This window comes from Pinus tabuliformis, chromosome 4_1, assembly GCF_031772625.1.
Source record: "Pinus tabuliformis cultivar Carrire ecotype Pingquan chromosome 4_1, CPIR1, whole genome shotgun sequence".
Classification (NCBI taxonomy): domain Eukaryota; kingdom Viridiplantae; phylum Streptophyta; class Pinopsida; order Pinales; family Pinaceae; genus Pinus; species Pinus tabuliformis.
The window spans coordinates 487684215-487689766 of record NC_142303.1 but is presented as its reverse complement, the minus strand read 5'-3'; positions in this window follow the sequence as shown (position 1 = coordinate 487689766).

Here is a 5552-nt window from a genome sequence, read left to right as displayed (position 1 = left end):
TGCTACCACCTAATGTCATTTAAAAGTCCACGAGTAGCGATGCCTAACCACTGCCTTGAACAATACTGACAATTTATGCAATATCATGCAATAATATGCAAATTTATGGGCATTTTACCCGAGGAATCTAATATTCTTGAATGGATACAACTCAATTGACAACCAAAATATCTAATCGTTCTTCACCTCAAAGCAAAGGGTTTCTTCACAGTGACCTTTGAGGATTTGGAAGATCAGAAGAGAATTCTAGATAACGGACCTTACTTATTTAACAACACAAGATTATTTATGAGGCATTGGGAACCCTATTACAACTTGGAGAAGGAACAATTCCTCATAACACCTATCTAGGTTCAAATTTACTCTTTTCCAAAGGATTTCTGGGAGATGGAAATTCTGGAACGAATTGGAAATTTTGTGCAAGTCTCGGAGATCACCAAATGCTAAAGGTTGTCATCCTATGCCAGAATCTATGTTTACATGAACATGTCACAACCCCTTCTAGAATAAATGGAAATTGAGTATCAGGATGAAGTTTGGTGCCAACCAATAGACTATGAACATGTCCCTTTCAAATGTAAAATTTTTCATGAGGATGGACACTTGTTTAGTGATTTCCCTCAAGGACATCAGAAGACCCCTGTTCCTTAGGACAATATACCCCAAGGTGGATTTCAGGAGGTCGCAGATCGACGTTCTTCGGCCAACAGAGGTCCTCCCAATAATGCTCCACTGCCCCTCCACTGGCAGCCCCGAATCGCCCATCGAGAATATTTTTTCTCTTCTAGTAGATACAAGTGAGAAGGGTTAGCAAAAAGCACCAAAAGTTGTGTCTCAACATCAAGTAGAAATGGAAGTGGAAGAGGGCCAAGAAAACCCTAAGAGTCAACAACCAAGCAAAAGGAAATCTCTAGAAGAGCTTTCGACTAGTAAGGAGATTCAGTGAGTCCTCGCACAAGCTCAGTAAACCCTAGAGAATGAAGTTAAAATGGATTACCTCAATTCTGATAAGTGAGTTTTGATAGCCTTCCTGAGGAATTATGCCAAGGATAAATCTAAAGATACTCTTCAAAAATAACTAGAGCAATTGCACACGATCTACAAAGAATGGTAACAGCATCAAGCTCCTCTAGAATCATCCCCTCACTTGACCTTGGCCTGTCGTGATGAGGAAGTGTCCTCTAACCATGCCAAATCTAGTTTGAGGTTTGAGAAGAGAAAGAAGGGCAGAAAACCCACCAGTAAAGTGATCAGAGAAGCTGGGTTGATCCTAGTTAACTAAGGACAAATCAATGTAATCATGAAGTACTCTTAATGCTCTCAGCCTCCTCCTCAATGGATGTGGTCTCCTGGAATATAAGGGGCCTCAACTCAAATGGTAAGTTGAGGTACTTGAGAGATAGAATCTAGTAAGAAAAAATTGATATCATAGTTCTGCAAGAAACTAAGGTAACATAGGAGAAACTAAAGGAAATCATGAGAAGAAGTTGGCCCATTATAGATTGTATGGATTTGGATGCCAAGGGTACCACAAGATGGTTGGAAATCCTCTAGGATACTAGATTTAAATTATTTGGTGTCTTGATCTCTTTCCCTAACACTTTTAGATCAATTTGAATTTATAGGCTCCTTAGAGAAGGTTTGGTTAACAAGGGTGTATTGTCATACCCAGGGGCAAAGTTAGCTTTTCTTAGCAGCTTACGATAGTAAAGGCGATTCTAGGCATGGGTAGCTAAATTCTTGTAGGCAATTTCAATTTGATCAAGGATATGGGAGAAAATAAAGGAGGAGTGAGACAGTTGGATTCTATCTCTCTCTCTCTCCTTTCAAGAAACTATTCAATATCTTAGAGTTGAAGATGTTGAATTCATTAATGGCTTCTTTGCATGGAACAATTGACAAGGGAGAAAACACCAGATTACCTCGCCTCTAGGTCGCTTCCTCATCTCAGATGATATCCTCCAACATGACATATCTTTTCAAGCGTCAATTATTCCATTCATGGAATCATTTCATTGGCCTATCTTCCTGGAAATTTACTTGAGGATGGCCAAGAGGAAAAAACCTTTTCAGTTTGAATTTTTCTGGCTTGAAAGATCCAAGTTCATGGCAAAGTTAGAGGAATCATGGAATTAGATCATGATGGTGGGGCATAGTGATATGGAAACTTTCTAGCTGAAATTGAGAGAACTTAAGAAAAGGATAAAATCTTGGAATCATTCATATTTCAGAAATATTCAAAATGATAAGAGGCATTGGAGGCAATGTGTCAATCCAACATCAGATTATCTTATAAGGCTAGATTAAAACTCTTGCAAGAGAGGAGGGTTAGGTCGTAATTGATGTAGAGAAAAGGATAAAGCAGGAGGAAATCCCATGGAGGAAAAATAAAGGGTCCAATGGGTTAAATAGGGAGAGTGAAACACAAAATTCTTTCATATAACTATGTTAAACCACTAGCAGTTTAGCCAGATCTTCTCCCTCACTAGATCGGTAGGTGAGTGACTTGTTCAACATGAGGAGATTTTAACGGAGTTTATCACCCACATCCAAACCCTATTGACAGATCCAAGGGTATAGAAAAGCGATGCCATCTCCAGAGTCAGACAATGCATTCCAAAACTAATTTCAAAAGATCATAATGAGGCACTCATGATGGAGATATCCTACATAGAAGTTGAAGAGGTCATTTGTACACTCCCATAAAACAAAGCTATGGGTCCTGACGGATTTACTTAAGACTTCTTTAGAGTTGTTTGACACTTTCTCAATCCTAAAATCCATGAATTGGTTGAGGAATCTCATCATTCCCAAAAAAATTGGTCAGATTTAATGGAACATTCCTCACGCGCATTCCAAAGAAAGGTGTTCTATTGGACCGAGATCAATTCAAAACAATTACCCTATGCAATTTTATATACGAAATAATTTCCAGAATTCTATTCCAATGTCTTAAATCCTTAATGAAAATTATTATTGGACTTGAGCAATCATGTTTCATGGAAGTTTGGTAAATTATGGATGGTATCCTAGTGGCTCACGAGGTAGTCTATTCTCTGACCTCATCTAGATCTCCAGGTATGTTTATTAAAATTGACCTATCTAAAGCTTACGATTGTCTGAATTGGAATTATCTCCTCTCTATTATTGATGCTTTTGGTTCTCTCATTCCTGGATCACTTGGGTAAAATCTATGATCGTGACTCCATTCTACTCCATCCTCATTAATGGTTGTCCATCTCACACTTTCAAGGTTGTAGGGGCCTGAGACAAGGATATCCCCTCTCTCCTTTCCTTTTTATTATTGTAGCATAGGGCCTCAGTCGCCTCATCAAATTTTCATCTGAGTCCAGACGTCTCGAGGGCCTGAGGCTTTATCTAGAGGCCCCTCTGATAACACAACAATAGTTTGTTAACAAAAACATGTTATATGGGAAGCCAACTTTAAAAGAATCTAAAAAACTTAGTTTCATCCTTGAGGAGTTCCACAAGGCTTTGGGCAGCCTCATAAATGGGGGAAAATCACATATATTCTTTTTCAACACCCACCGAAGGTTGTGAAGTCATATAGCTTGGACCCTTGTTTTTCATATTGGTTTCCTCCTAATTAATTATTTGGGAGTCCCCTTGGTCTCTAACTCTCTAAGAACAACATGTTGGAAAGATTTGTTGATGCGTATTGATCGTACACTATCTAGTTGGACCTTCAGGGATTTTAACTCTGATGGTCAACTAATTCTCTTAAGATTTGTCCTCCAGGCTAACGAAATCTATTAGCTTTCAACCCTTCCATCCCATCGAAGTGTTTACATGAACATAATTGCCAAGTTTCAAAGATTTATTTAGTCACGAGCTCATATCCTTCAATAGTGGGCATTGGTGGCATGGATAAACTATGCAAACCAAATATCCACGGTGGTCTAGGCCTGAAAGATACAAAACTCTTATCAAAATCTCTAGGTGCAAAAATTTGGTGGCGGTGGCTGCAGTGTGGACATGAGATCTAGCAGACCCTCTGGTCATTCAAATATGGCTTATCTAGTACATTGGGGCTTCACTCAGTGAACCTCTAACATAGCACGTGTGTTCGTGGCATGCTCAACAATACCCTTAATTTGACTACATATTGGAAAATACCTCTAAAAATCACATTATTTAACCGCCTACCAATATTAATCCAAGAAACCTTCACAATTTATAAAATTCCTATTTTCACTAAATATTGTATGTATCCATTTTTTTTTCACATTTTTTATACCCTTTTATTTTTATGTCCCTGGTATAGTGACATGATGCCTCTCTTATGACCCCACATGCATTCTACAATGCACCTTTCTTCTTTTGATATACATTGTAAATGCATATTAATTGCACCTTTCTTCTTCTGATGTACATTGTAAATGCATATTAGTTCTCCCACAATGCAATTACTTAACCCACACTCAATCACATCTCACTATTATTTTTTGCATAATTGTCTAAGGCACACAAAGATCAACCATGTTTTAGGAAGATTGATTATCTGCATGTATATAAAATAACATATAAATTAAACTATATGATGATTAAAAATCAATTGATGAATCTTTATGAATAGGTTTGCACCAAATAAGGTGTTGAAGCACAAGTCTAGACCCTCTAGATGCAATACAACTATCTACAACAATGGTTGGGGCCCCAAATCACAAATCAAGGGTGCAATCCCAATCTAGATATGCTTAGAAGAAGAGGATGGACCAGTCCCAACACATGCACTATTAAGGGAATAACACGAAAGCATGAAATCACATTTTGATTCACTGTCATCTCATTAATGAGATATGGGCTATCACTCATAAACTATGTAAAATGCAACAATTGATTGAAGATAACACAAAGGAATTAAATGAATGGACTACAACTGGAACAAAAGACAAAAATTTGGTTGTATAGGTGATCTACTCCATTTGGCTAGCTCAAAACAATGGTGTATTCAAAAATAAACCTCCAAACATCTACAAGATTTTCTACATGTTGAAGGCAAGCATTACCTTATCATGCACCTCACTAAAGACAAGGCTTCCTTGCACTCTCACAACTTTGAAAGACAATTCTAAGATTTCTAGAGGATATTTTGATTATCCATTTTTAAGCTCACAACCAAGCCACACGCCACATTGGTGTATGAGACCCCCTTACTTGTGGGACAAGGGATCTATTGTAACATATTTTGGTACACCAAAAATTAATTTTCAGTGGAATTTATCGATTGTTCCTAGCTCATTATTTTCAAACAATTATAAAATTGTTGTTTGTAAATGATGACATTTTAATAAAAGTTTTAATGAATGTAAAATCTATAGAAATATTATATAGATTTTTATAGATTTTATTTATTTATTACTAAGACTTTTTGTTAAAATTATTAGACCAAACATCCAATCTCCAAGTTATATGAACTGACCTCACAAATTAGGGAGTCGATCTTATACATGAGTTATAACAAGTGCATGAGAGACCTGGATTCATTATTTTTTATTATGCCAAGCTTATTAGGGATATTGAGGCAAGTG